The sequence below is a fragment of the Bombus pascuorum genome, chromosome 3 (genome assembly GCF_905332965.1).
Source record: "Bombus pascuorum chromosome 3, iyBomPasc1.1, whole genome shotgun sequence".
In the NCBI taxonomy this organism is placed as follows: domain Eukaryota; kingdom Metazoa; phylum Arthropoda; class Insecta; order Hymenoptera; family Apidae; genus Bombus; species Bombus pascuorum.
The window spans coordinates 2,261,782-2,275,812 of record NC_083490.1 but is presented as its reverse complement, the minus strand read 5'-3'; the positions used below and the strand labels follow the sequence as shown (position 1 = coordinate 2,275,812).

The window sequence follows — 14,031 nt, the reverse complement described above, 5'->3', positions numbered from 1 at the left end:
TAAATACAAGCAAGGATACGGCTACACGACAGGCCGATTAAAAGTGGCTAATTTGATGGAAAAACTCGTCAGAGCGAGCACAAAAGCAAACGACGTAGAAAATCGCGCAGGGGAGGAACAGCAGCCCGGGAAATACGGGGCATTTAAAATACGGTAATAAGGAGAGACGTCGGGGGCTGGGTTTCGCCGTGCGTTTCTCCGCGGTGCACCAGTCGTGAACGATGCCGGCACGAATAATTGCCAGAGAAAAAATTCAACAGTCCGTTGGTAGAATCGTAGCACAGTTTCATTGAAAAGTTCGTGAACTTTCCACCGTTCGGGTCCACGTTTCGCGAAAGCGTTCGAGAGGTACATTTTTCTTTCCTTTCTTCCTCTCGTCTTCTCTCTTTTAGCGGCGCAGGGAAAAATAAAATAGAGAAGCGGCGATGCAAATTATCAATTAGAGACGGCAGTTTAACAACCGTACACACGATGTATCACGCTGTGACGTATCCGTCCCCTGACGTTCGCCAACGTCGAAATTTTCCCCCGGCAAATTTAGACCGCATTATTCGATAATTAAGCCCTAGAACGATAGCCATTTAACCGGTCGATTAGCAAGCGGAGTAATTATACAACATTCATGCAGATCGGTCAGCTAATTACTATAAAATCATCGATTCAGACAGGAATTCCCTTTAGGTCGATACGTTACCTACCCACGTACAAGCTTCTCCTACATAATCGATCCGCAAGCTATCCTTTTCCTCTTTTTTCTTCTTCGAAAGAGCGACTGGCGGCTTCCCCTTTCGCTATGTAAATACGTCGAAAGCCTCCTATATGACACAATCGAGGTAACAGGCGTCGATTACGTCAAAGTGAAACCGGCTTTTTCATTGTATAATACGCGCACGGATTTAACCACGGCCAGGTCGCAACATCGAACAGGAAGCCACACGCGCGCGAGCCTAACCGAACGCGAATCGCGGCTTTCACTATCCTTGGCAATTGTTCGCACTAGATGGTACTTCTGGTCGCCTAACTCGCTCGACTTAACCGACCGTGAACATCCTCATGGACCTTGAATACGAATTGAACGCGTTCTACGTGCAACGATTGGCTTCTCGCTGGCAGCGATGAAACGTCATCACCGATTCACCGATCGGACTTTGCCTGAACCACCTTCAAGGTTGTACTAATTGTATCGTCAAATTGATCTACGCTGAGGCAACGTTTGGCTAACGATCGGACCGAGACGCACTTTCCCTGGGAAATTTGGAACGACCTCCCGCTCGACGATTTAAAGTTCACGCGAAGAGAATGTACAGTCGTACATGTAATTTGGGACGTAGTCCATAAGTTTTATTACTAACGGAGGTATCGAATCGATCGATTTCGAAATAGGTCGCGTCTGTCGAAAGATACATTCGATACAAGGATATTCCCAGTGAGCGGTTGGAAATTTTAATCCTGTTTATTCGCTGACAATTAACATGGATCCTCTGCCAATCGAGTCGCTAAGAGAGGACGCGTTTGAATTTCACAATCGACGGAGTAAGACCGACTTTTAATCGCATCTCATGTCGAATCCGCCAAAGTTGCGTTCTTTTCTCGTTGCAACGCGAAGAGACGAAAACGGTTGCCTTTCGTTTTTCGTCTTGCTGGATTAGATATGAACGCATCGGGTTATTTGTTTCGATTTCGAGGAAAGATACATTCGATACAAGGATATTCCCAGTGAGCGGTTGGAAATTTTAATCCTGTTTATTCGCTGACAATTAACATGGATCCTCTGCCAATCGAGTCGCTAAGAGAGGACGCGTTTGAATTTCACAATCGACGGAGTAAAACCGTCTTTTAATCGTATCTCATGTCGAATCCGCCAAAGTTGCATCCTTTTCTCGTTGCAACGCGAAGAGACGAAAACGGTTGCCCTTCGTTTTTCGTCTTGCTGGATTAGATATGAACGCATCGGGTTATTTGTTTCGATTTCGAGGGATGTTTCGACGCGAACTTGGCCTATATCGAAACGAAGTACCCTCGTTGAGAAATACCGCAACGGATATTGCTCGATCGCGTCGCGGGAATAATAAAAAGATACGTGACATAGTCGTTGAAAAGAAAAAACCGTGTCGAGAATATCAACCCGTAACGAGGGAAGGTAACCTTCGTAATCGAGAGCCGCTCAAATGTTGCAAGTGTAACGAGCAGCGAGATTTCACATCGCTTCGATCTCTAATTGCAAAACGTTTCGTGGGAATCGAAAACGTGTCGACAGCCTTCGACGAAAAATCCATCGACTGGATTTTATTTCGATGAAAAGATGAAACAACGGTCTGCCAAGATAAACGATGCAAGCGAGCAATTTAATAAACACTCGATACGTATCTGACACGACGGATACTCTAAACTGGAAGTTCTTCACAATGTTTCTAACGCAACGGCTTAACGAATTCCAAATTTTAGAAATTTCCTTCGTTCCCGATGATTCAATTCAGTCCTCTTGTGGCCGTTGTTGCGTTGTTGACGTGTCGTGCGATTTTTACGAAATATACTCATTTTTCTTTACTAAGCAAGTAATTTTCTTTCAAACAAAACGACTGATCTTGATAAACATCGACGCTCGAAAAGCAAAGAGGAGACACGAGGGAACGGAGCCAGAGAAAAGCGTGTAATACTCGGCTCCTTCAGAACCATTATGAGAAAAAATTCAATTTTAGACGTGGAAGAATCCGAAGAAGTTGCTGGTTCGATAGAGGACGTCGAAGATGATCAACGTGGTATTTATTGAATTTCGAGGATGAAAAATGCAAGCAACCAAGGGATGGGCAAAAAGAAGCAGGTGAACGATACAGACCGGTGGCAACGGCCGAGCAATCGCCTCCTTCCCACTCTCTCGTTCACGTTCTTATGCCGTTCGTCCAATTTGGTCGTGAAAAGGGTGTAAGAAAAACGAAGACACGGAAGACACAAAGGGAAGATAGCAGGAATGCCCTTCCAAGAAGCACCCTCTGCAAACACAACCAAGCAAATGGACTGCTCGAGGCGCTGTTCCCTTCACGATCCACGAAGAACGCGTTCCATCGCGGCCATAGCGCGACAAAGTAGCCGACCAACTGTTCTCGAGTATTGTTCCGTGTTTTCCGGACGAGTTGGCTCCAGAATAGCTCGTCGTTCCCTAGAATCGAGCGTCCATGCCATTTTCCCTGATTCTTCGTTTGCCTTTCGCACGACTGTTTCTTTTTGGCTACTTCTGAGTATTCTCGAAGCGATAGCGACCGTATTCGTGGATCGTTAACCCATTTGCATCATGGCTCTACTTAAGAGGACTGGTCCCTATCACCGCGCGCAATCGGTCGTAGGTGCAGTAAATGACACCCGAATTCTTCATGGAGTTTATCGAAAGTTTACTCTTCAAAACGATTGGTAGACGATGTTACTTCGCAAACATCGCATCTTACATTCTTTATAACAGAGGAAAAAAGTAAAAATTATTTATTTAAAAATAAAATTATTTAGATTAAAATGGAAATAAAAAAAAGCAGTCGCAGCGCGCGTAATAATCCGCGCTTGGACGCAAATGGGTTAAACAGCAACAAGGCGATCGCGTCGTTGTATCGTTAAGCGGACACTCGATCGAAAGAAAACGAATTTCGAGATGTAATTCACAAAGAAGAGTGAAGGACGAGACGACTTTTAGCCATAAAATTTTTGGTACAAGCTTACGGTAGACGGTCGGTAGATTCATCGGCATACATCGCGAAATAACTGGGCAGCTCGTTGAAACGCGCCAACCATGAATTTTAGCTAATTAAAATACGCGATCCCGATATCGAAGCGGCGGCGGTGTTCGAAAAATGCATTAACGGTAAAGTAAACGGATAATCCGGGGAAACAGGGGGAGCGGAGTGGAACGTTATCGCGATTGTCGCGGCGCGCAACAATTGAATTAACGAGGAGATTAATTGCAAATAATAACGTTATAAAGCGGGTCCGTGAACATTCCACTTGGGCAAATGGTGCGGCCGTTGCGCCCCGATAACACGGGCCGCGTTATTGCTACGTTTTTCATCGGTGGAGCGCGCGGCATGGAGCAACATGGACCGGAAGAGGGCAGGGGGCGTTTACTTCTCTCTACTTTGCGGGCTTATATTTTTTACGGCTCTTCCACGAGAGAGGGTGAAAAGGCTTCTCATCAAGGCCAGGCCAGTGCACACGCCGTGGCTCCTCCCAGAATTTTCAAGGTACGCGGCACGACAAAGAAAAGCTCGTTCCATAAAAAGGAACCGCGACTGGAAATTCAAGAAAAATCTCGAGTGTCCCTGAAATTTTCTGCGAGCGCGACTTCCGAAAAGGAAAGACGTTAACAACGCTCTATCTTGCAAGGACGGTGGCCAGATAAAATGCAAATTTATCGTAATTCTACCACCGTAAACATTATGAGAAACCAAGTGACGCTATAAACTGTCTGCTAATCGAAATACATTACGTTCTTCCTGTTATTTTTCACCACTCCGATATCTTTTCATCGCATCTCCTGCTCATAAGAGTAGACATTGCTCGATCTTTTTTCTTTTCTGTCCTGGGTCTCTCCTCTCCCTCCGATCGTTGGATTGGAAAACAGATTTATTTGGAACTCGCAACGGTCGCATGCGATCGTCAACTTCGTTCGAATGACGAGCCTATGTATATCTGATGAGCCGCGAATAAACTGGAACGAGCACGCTATTCTATCGAAGCCAAGAATTCATGCACCAAGGGATTAAGTAAGTACAAGTTTTCAGGTTAAGCCGGAGCGCTGGGATTAGTCCGGTAACTACAACGCCGGTTTCCTAGCTCGCGACCATTTCGTCGATACACGTGTACGTACAGCCAAGTTCTCCTCAAACATTTGTTCCGGCTTGGAGAAGCATTTGCTCAGGATTTCCAAACTCGAGACGACTGCCATCGTCCTTTCATAAACGCTACGTTTGCGGAAACAAAGGTCCAACGAATATTTTCAAATGCAAGACCACCGATGAAAATCCGCGGACTTCATAGACCTCTTCGTCGACAAGATTTTTCCTTTATTCGCACATCCACCTTTTCTTTCGTTGGACAGATATAAGAATTCGAATACCGTCGCGATTCGAAAGAAAGAGGAAACGCTATCCTTTCTCGTTCCCTTATCAATTCTGTCGCTTCCGGTGTCCCATACACCTTAAGTAGCGCCCACGCCAACGTTCTACGAGGACAGAGACGGTGATTCATCAGCCGTTACTATGCCACAATAGACTTTTTTTTTGCTGCAAAAATGGCGCTCTAGTGAAACGCATACAAAGGAAGTGTCACTACAAAAGTCCGTTCCATGCACGAATAATAAATGTAAAAAAAAAAAAAAAAAAAAAAAAAAAAAAGAATAAAATGTGTAAATTAATTTTCGTTGAATTAAAATTCAAATTGAAAAATTTTTATCCTTGCGTTTATTTAATTTTCATTCGCGTTTCTTCTATTAATTTCACCCGGAAACATTTTCAACTTTTCTTCGCGTCGGCGTAACTATTCCTTCTACATATTTCAATCCTAATGTTAGCCGGTGCTTTTTCTTTCAATTCAACGTATTCTTGGCAATATATCCATTTATGGGTCAAATCGTGGCGTCCTCTATATATAAAGGATGAGCCGCGGAAATAAAAGTTTCATGGTCCGTGACGTTCCATCTTGCGCGCGTATTTATTTGCCATAAAGAATGAAATATCGGGTATGCACGAGCGAACCGTTTGCGGCGTAAATTTTAACATTCACAGAGTTTCTTGCCGAGAGTCAAAACAACCGAGAGCGACGGCATTTTTCTTTTTTATTTCGCCAACTTCAAACGATTAACGATATTGATCCGTAGAAAAATTGACAAAAAAAAAAAAAAGCATCAGGCCGATGGAAAAGTTTCGTTGTCCGATTTCTCGTTGCTGCGTGCCACTTGGAGCGGATTCTTTGACAAATCTGAAACTAAGTTCCGATTAAATCTCCGAAGCGACCGTTCGATGGGACCGTCGACGCGTAAACGCGAAGCGCTTTATTAAAATGGAAGAATCGGAACGGCTCGGCAAGAAATTAATATCGCACGGTTCGTAACTTTGCCAAACAACTCGAACACTGTTTATCTTCGTTATTGTTTCACGGCGACTTTTTCGTCTACGTGAAACGTTTATCGCACAACGAATCGACTTTTTACGTTCACATAACGTAAATTAGTATAATCACTCGCAGCCTAACGATAAATATTTAGCATAGAAAAATTAGCAAAGTTTGCACGCGTCATTACCCGATCGATGTTTGTATCGACGTTATTCCAACTTTGACTCAGAAAGTTCGCGCAAACGTTCTTTTTCTATTGTTTATGTACGTCGCCAGCAATGAAATAAAACCGAGTGAAAATCAGACAGGAAATAAAGAATAGGTCTGGTTGTTATAGCGCGGAAAACATAAATCTTCCAAGAACGACCAACAGATCTCGGAACAACCGATTTATTCAAATTAGACGGCACGAGTTCCGATTCGCACGAGGAAAACGGTTACACGCGTGAACGATCGCCCGGAGACAGTGAGATACAAAACGATGAGAGTCACGTCTACAAACGAGACACAAATTTCTAAGGAACGCGGATATTTTGTAGCGAACGTGTAATAATATGGATCCTGGGAAAAAATAAGTTCGTATGCGTACTGAAAAAAAAAAGAGAAAAAAGGAAAACAACGACGAACGAGATAATAAAAATCGACCTTGACGAAACGAAAGTTGGAAACAAACAGTCACGTCGGACAGTCGTGCAGTCATGAATAAATCGAGAGAAACCATAAACAAATAAACGTATTCCAAAGAGATGACACGAGACAGTAGAAATATCACGCGATTTTTCGATCAAAGATACGTCGACGTAAAACACGAAGCGAATCGATATAAAAGCGCTTTCGCTATCGACGATTATCATCCTCATGCGAGGTTCACGAGAAAATCACTTTTTAAAAATATTACCTCGTCTTGTCGAACTTTCACTCCACCCTAAGCTTCATCGCCATCGTGCCGGCATATCGTTAACTGGAGAGGACAGTCTTTCCGCAGAAGGAAACACCGGAGACGGCTTTACATTTTCTACCAAATACTTCTCTGCTATTCCGCGAGCTATCGGATAACAGACAGTCGAAAGCTACAGGCTAGAGGTAAATACGTGTCATACATAATTTCAGATTCAGAACAGTTCCCAGCGGCGTACATACGTTGCTGGCCTCGGTTGAAAACCTTCCCGTAAACCGATCGGAGACGGGTGGAACGCGCGTTTTCGCTCGCAGCGACGAGGGAGCGAAGAAGCGGAGCGTGGGAGGGATCGAAAAGACGGAAGCAAGCGAGAAAGGTAAGAGACATAAAAAAGAAGAAATAACAGGAAGGGAAAAACGAGAAGGGGTGCCGTAGGGGGTGGGTTGAGAGAGTTGAGTGTTGAGAGAGGGAGAGGGAGAGAGAGAGAGACATAGAAGGAGAAAAAGAGAGAGAGAGAGAGAGAGAGGAGGAAAGAAGCGGGGAAGGTTTTCCTGGAGCGCGTAACGACGTAAATAAAGGCGGTAAATCCGATCGAGAGCAATCCCTCGAGCGAAGGTGTGTACCAACAGGCGTGCATCGCAAACGAAGCGACGTATAGACGTGCGCGTGCATCGCCTCGCAACCAGAGAGAAGATGCAACGGAGCCGTGGCAGAGGCCAAGGATAGAATTTTCGAAGCGAACTCGCGAATCATCTACGTGCTACGAACACAGATGCGAATCTTTGTTAGTGCAAAGCAACCACACTCGGAACACGCTATCGCGTACACAGACGATGAACTCGCGTTCTGTATGCGTCAACGTGCACACAAGAATGAATATAATCATGCTGTTTTACGCGACGACGGTAGCGACGGCACAACCGACGTACGAGCGCCTACGAATACCCGGTGAGAGCGAGGTACGAGCACGTACATCGCGTCCAACAGGGAATGCACGCACGAATTCCTGCAGCAGAAATTAGTATAATTATCGTCACCGGGTGAAGCTACAATTCCGCGCTTCTTACCTTGCTTCGCAAGAGGAATTTAACGAACATTCTTATTTTATCCGTAACGAAGTTATAAACAAGTATTTACGTCTGCTATTTCTCATTTACGCTTTGCCCGAAATAAAACTTACAGCTTTCTTCTTACGAAAGATATATTTTTAGCGAGATACATCGACTTATCAGAATACGCGTAGATCGTGGAGAAACAAACGATCGGAGATCGTGACACGACACCGTGAAAGAAAATAGCACGGATCCGGATTGCCTTTACCGAGAGTCGTCTAAACGTTGAATGGCAAATATCCAAAGCAGCCTTTTATCTATTTTAACGTAATACCAGTGAAGTATATCCAGCGTATGCGCGCGTATACGGAAGATAATATTGTACATACAACAAAGTAGTTTCAACGTCCTTCCTCCATTTATAAGGATTTCCGTTCCCGAGGCTGCAGGATTTGCGATTTGATTTCCTTAAAAGGAGTAGCTAGCGAGTACTTCGCGAATTTGGCGTTTTCGACCAATCGGATATTCGAATTGACCGATCGTCGAAGGGATTCTACGTTAACGATATTCACCGTGACCTCGGGGTGGTTTCTTCACTTTCCTATCAATAACGCCTTTTCCCTCTTTGAACGGTACGGTGGATTACTTAATCCCGAGGACCAGCTGCTCACGCTCTCTCGTCACGTCCCTTCAAACGCTGACGCAACCGGTCGCGTTTACACTGATCCGCGTCGTAATCCGATCGGTGAAATTGTTTCGTTCATAGCCGAGCAACCGTGAATCATCTTTGATACCCTATCATTCGGCGATCGATAGCTCGTTCTTTCGGAAATTTTCGCCTTTGACGCTGGAGTTCGCGTAAAACTACGACGGACCACCGAAGTGGTCAACTTTCCTCCAGGGAAAACTTTGAAACAACCGATTGACCCTGTACGCTCGAACGATAATGCAAGGAAAAACAGCGTCTTCCACGTTGTGGCTAACGACAACGAGAAGTACAATGTTCCTTCGTATTAATGAACGTTATAACTTTAATGAGTCACATTGGTAAGTACGCACGCAAACGCATCACATGATCACGGTACCTATTACGCTTATGTAAACAGCGTATTGTACGTATGCAAAGAGCGTATTATATTTATATGCCGGTAGCCGCGGTTCGTTATGTAAAAGGGGCATTGTGTTAATGTAAATCTCTCAGGAATCGCCGCTCTGACGATTCGGGAATCGAATTAACAGGCGTAAATGATCGTCGAGAGTTAGTTACGACGTAAATCGTAAGGGAACGATCCGAGTACGTATATAAAACTATCGATTGGACGATAGGGAAATTAAAAAAAAAAAAGAGCTAATTCTTTGGAAATGTGCCTTTGCAAGCGACCCGTGCAACACTCGGTAACACGAGAGCGTTTTATTTATAAATTGTTCGTTGTCGATGTTAAAAACTACCGGCTATGTGATACGACGCTTCCGGTAATAGAGAAGTAGCAGAGGTCACCTAATACGAAGCTAAAGTAGTAAATTGCAGTAGCAGTTCGGTGCATGGCGCTCGATGCAGCATGAAGGTAATTCAGTCGCGATATTACAGTTGGTACGACAACACGATTTACAAGTCGGTGCAAACAATTCTATTTCAGGGATAAGTGGCTCTCCGTGTGGTAACAGCGTATTCATGATCCATGCCGGTATGTAATCGGTATCAAACTGTGAGCTGTCCTGCGAGGAAACGCGACACGCTTTTCCGTTCGTTATTATCGCGAGATATCGATGACTTTGCCACCGTAGCATCAAGTATCACAGACATCCACCTATCCTTCCAAACGAAATACGGTTCCCTTTAATTACTTTCTCGAAGATCTAGAAACGCTTCAACTCCAAGTTGCTTCGTTTTGAAATTCGGTCAACCACGAGAGTTAGCGAATATTCTACAAGGAGGCTATTTTTATTGAAACAACGTATTTCTTTATAGTTGATTAAACTTGCGAAACGGTTGTCGTTACTTTGTACGTTACATGGTATTGCACGAGTATAGAACGTACAAAAACTTACCTGAATGACTGTAGGAGGCACTGAGCGAAGTACCATGGTAGGTGAAAATATACGATGATCTGTCTTTGTGCGAATCTCAAATTTCATTAAGAAAGGATACCTCATTAGCAAGGATGTCGAAGCAGTGCACCGAGATCTTCCGGCTCATGCGCGCACCGCGGTCAGAGCGGAACGTTGTTCGTTAAGTTAGAGAATATTCCTGTGACGGGGCATCGACTATCTACGACGCAAACGGCCAATTTATTCTTCCTGCTCACGTTGAAAATAGCAACCACGTTAAACGTTCGATCCGGTCAGACGGTAATAGAGCGTTAAATTCGGGACGATCGAGAGCAAAGAATATTCGACGATTTTATCGGGAATAGAAAATCGTCGATATATCGTGGATGAAATTTAAAAGTAGCAGCTACTTCCGGTCAGAGGGTAGCTAACGCAATATCTGCTTTCACAAGAAGGATTTATCGCGTAAGGCACCGATGCTTTCAGAGTGGACGCGTCGTGAAGCTCCATAATCGATTTTCTTTCCCCTCTCTTCTGATATCAGCCTCTAGCTTAATGGAACTGGCAAAACGCTTCTCTCTTCTCGGTAACCGAATTACCCGAAAAATGGCCGAGGATCGCGTACATGGTTCTTGGCCGTTTGGAAACGAATCGCTAGAAAGACGAAAGAACCTAAGAGACGAGATAAAAAGAGAGGGGACGAGAAAGACGAGGAAAATAAAGGAAAAAAAAGAAAAAGAAGATGCGACTCGATCATGGAAATTACGTAAAATTACGCGGAAAGGAACGAAACCTGTTCACCGGGGTTGAAAGAAATTGCGGAAACGATAGATTTCGGCTGTCGAAAAACGCCAATCCCACGATCATTCGCGTCGCCGCGACTGTTATAAACGTGTGCGGATGGATCCACTTATTTTTCACCGAAAGAGAAAAAACCATCCACGTTTCCCATCGACAACGACGAATCACCGGACGGCACGTTGTAAACCTGCCACACGACCGCCTTTCTGTTTCTTCTATTTCGCGTTAGCGCGCAATCTGTCCCGATAAAGCGTAAATTGGAAAACTCATGGTCGTCGTCGATCACCGGCAGCATTGTCGTGCAGCATCTCTAAAATAACAGAAATGAAAAAAAAGAAAGAGAGAGAGTGAGAGAAGAGGCAAAGAGAGAAAAAGACGTGCATTAGTTGGAACGTTGGAGGAACACCGACCTGTCGCCAATCGATTACCAACGCCATCGCGAATACGACGTGGTAATTTTTGCGTTTCAACGATCGTCTTCGGAGGAAACAAACCATCGAGAATCGACGATCGGCCATTATCGTTTCATATTTTACGACCACCCCCGATCTAACCGCTATTCGTATTCCGGTCGCGAGGTAGACTTTCGAAAAATATAACGGGTGTTCCGGATCGGCGAGCGACTTCATCGCCGCCGCCACGACGGCCGAATACCAAAGAGGAGGTTCCCGGCCCGCTGTCTCGGTTGAATAAATTTCAATTTCAACTGAAATAGGGAGAGAAGAGAGGAGAGAAAGAGAGAGAGAGAGAGAGAGCGTGGTGCGCGACGTCGATGCGACGGCGACACGGTAAAGAGAACGAGTTCGAAGTGTTGGTGCATTTACGTAAGCCGCGTGTACCACTTCGTCTACGAATAATGCAATTAACTTGTTCTACAGATAGCGTAATTCAATTTCTGGAAAGGCACCCCGCCTCTACAGGTGAAATTAATTGTTCGTGGCGCGAAGGAGAAAGGGCTAAGCCTGCCGCGGTCGGGAGAAGGCGGAATCCGAGCGAGTATTCCGAGCAATAGCGAACCCCTTCTCCAAGGGGTGGAAGATTCTTACAGAGCTCGATATTCCAGATAACATCGCCGCGGCTAATTGCAAAGTACCGTCGCCAAGATCTCCTAGCAATTAATTATCTCGACAAGTGGCCAATTAAATAGGTAAGACAAATCGTCGACGTTCGGTACGACGTAACACACTCTCGCTATTCGGCCGACCTAGATCGATGCTTAAAAAAAAAAAATCATTCGTGAAATCGGGAACCTGGCGAGAGGTTAGACGATTCTGCCGCTATTTCACGAAGCCGCAAATTTCAAAGTAAATTTAGTTACGGCTAACCTCGTGACTTTATCTCACGGTAACGCTCTTGTTCTTCGCTCTTACAGACTGTTAACCTTTTAGTAGATCCTCCGCGAAAAGAAAGAGAGGGCGCAGCAGAAATTTCCAAGAAAACACGCTTGAAGATGGATCTTCCTATATTGCAAGCGAAGGAAATACTGCAACGTAGAACGAGTATCGCGGACCCGACGACGCGCGATACAAAAGCAACGGCGCCAATTAATTCAAAGCTGACCGAGCTCGAAAAGCATCGAATCTTCGAGCAAATTGTCTCGTGTGTAAACAGGGATACGGGCTAGCTGTTTTCATCGGTAGAATGGCGTGTTTCTGGCGACATCCGATTAACCAACGTCGAGCCGAGGTAGCTTCCGTTATTACGGACGAGTTGCCTCAGCCCTCGTGAGTGTACGATCCTACGTGGCTAAACAGGTGACTCGTGTACACAACGCCGCTTTATGGAAACGTACCCTATGAACCCGATGGTTCTCAAATCAGATTACGACCATCCTGTTAAGTTCTACCCATCGCCTAATCGACCACCAGCCACACAGTGCCCCTTTTTATCTCCAGCTGGCCTCTGCACTCCTTTGCATTTCGACGAAACACGGCTCCTACTACTTGTGCTTACAAATGTTGCGATTTCCACGAAGCAAACGTTCGAAACAAAGCAAAAGTCGATTATCGATCGGAACGAAGCGTGACGTTCCTAAAGGGATCGACCAACTGTCTTTAAATAACTTCTCTATGTCTATGAAATCAATGTCTTACAACCCGAAATAAATCAGGACAATCCGTAAAACGAACGACGCTAAGATTGTAGAGTTTTCACTTAGGAAGCCGGAAGAAATTAGTCCAACGCTGTCGGCGGCGTGTTATAAATTCAGGCGATTCTGCCAGGACGCATCAAGGAGCACGACATAGTCAACGAATTTCGTCGTTCCTTGAGCTTCTTCCGTTGAAACGACAGAGAGCAAACGGGAATCGGCAGACTCAGATATTTAAAAGGTTTCGCGAAACGCCTAATTTGCTAGGACAATCGAATTGGCATCGACGTTCGTTATAAGTTACAGGTGAGCTGGCTATATTTCCCTGGGAGGCAGAGCGCAGGATGAAACAGCGAGTATTATGAAGCAACTGGACGAACACAGTTTTCAGGTTAGCAGTGCGCGCACAATATTCCACGTTCGAACTCGTATATCGCTACCGAACGTGAAAGGGGTCAGGCTAATGGTTCGCGGCGAGATGCAATAATCTATGCGATTCCCGTGGCGGGCCGCGCTGCTGCATCTACGTGTACGTTGCGCTCAAACGTGTACACGGTGTCTGGTCGTAACGGTTACCGTGAAATTCAATCCCCTTCCGGGTTGGTTCGACAGGTAAAAACTGTTCACAGTAAAAAATTACAGCGAGATAAAATTGATACCGGGATCGTTCACCGAACGCCCGGTTATCTCCGATGATTAAAGTCCTAAAACCACTCTATCCTCGTCGAATTTATGCTCTCGATACTAACGTTGCGATCGTTAAACGCGAATAAGGGAATATCGCGTACCAGGAAGTATCAGTGCAAGCGACAACCTTATCTTTCCTAATGAAAGTGTCGCTACCGATGATAAAAGCTCCCTAGGGGATGCTTCCGGTGTTACCTCGCTTCTCCCTGGTAATAATATAAGAAGCTATCTGCTTAGGAGTACGCGCGTGAAATCTCCTGGATACGTATGTCCGCTCTCCACTATCTGCAATATGTACATATAATACGAGCATTGGATGATTTACAAACTATGTGTACGAACGTGGTTGCAGCTGTATACCC

The 14,031-nt window shown here is 45.0% G+C and overlaps 1 long non-coding RNA gene across 1 annotated transcript in view; it reads right to left on the bottom strand.

Moving 5' to 3' along the window:
- Window positions 1–10,318: 10,318 nt before the first annotated feature.
- LOC132904956 (uncharacterized) overlaps window positions 10,319–14,031 on the bottom strand; it is a 181,158-nt gene continuing 177,445 nt past the window's right edge. Inside the window, exon 3 of the long non-coding RNA XR_009657703.1 lies at window positions 10,319–11,203. This is a non-coding gene — a long non-coding RNA (uncharacterized LOC132904956). The remainder of the gene's footprint in view (window positions 11,204–14,031) is intronic.